The sequence below is a fragment of the Bactrocera latifrons genome, unplaced genomic scaffold (assembly GCF_001853355.1).
Source record: "Bactrocera latifrons isolate USDA-ARS-PBARC rearing strain unplaced genomic scaffold, ASM185335v1 scaffold_138, whole genome shotgun sequence".
NCBI classification, from domain to species: domain Eukaryota; kingdom Metazoa; phylum Arthropoda; class Insecta; order Diptera; family Tephritidae; genus Bactrocera; species Bactrocera latifrons.
This window is the reverse complement of record NW_017534830.1, coordinates 113,270-113,868: the sequence shown is the minus strand read 5'-3', so window position 1 is coordinate 113,868 and position 599 is coordinate 113,270.

Below are 599 nucleotides of genomic sequence, written 5' to 3'. Positions count from 1 at the left end.
TGTTGTAGTTGATTTTAAGTTGCTTATCTGGTTCTTGCGACCATCAGCCCACCTAATTGAGCCATGACAAGATGCCTGCCATTCGCAGAGGATCTATAGCTATAAGAAATATAACCGAAGTATTGAATAATTTCAGTGTAGCCCTGCCTGGAGCCCCACATATATAAACCCAGACTTCGCCGTAAATAAATCGATTTTTGAAGAATCTAGTTCGAACTCCAAAGCGGAGCTGATCAGATTTAAAAGAAAATTACTGCAGATAATAAAAATACGATATTAACGAATTTGTAGAGGAATAACCAGAGACCGAAATATGAAAGTGTTAAGAGGGTTGAGGGAATTAAAATTTAMACCATTATCTAAAAAGCCGTCATTTGGAGATATCACAACTGTTGAACCAAATGAGATCAGGCTAGGGGTCGAGGAGACATAAGGATCAAGCTAAAAGTAGCGGAGCGTCAAGCTAAATTTTATGTGATATCAATCGAGGTGGTCTAAGTTAGGGTACATGATCTATCTAGGAGTCAACCGATCTCAAAGCTGAGGAAAATTTAATAAAATCTAAATAGAAAAGGTACAAGCTTTTATATGAGTGTACA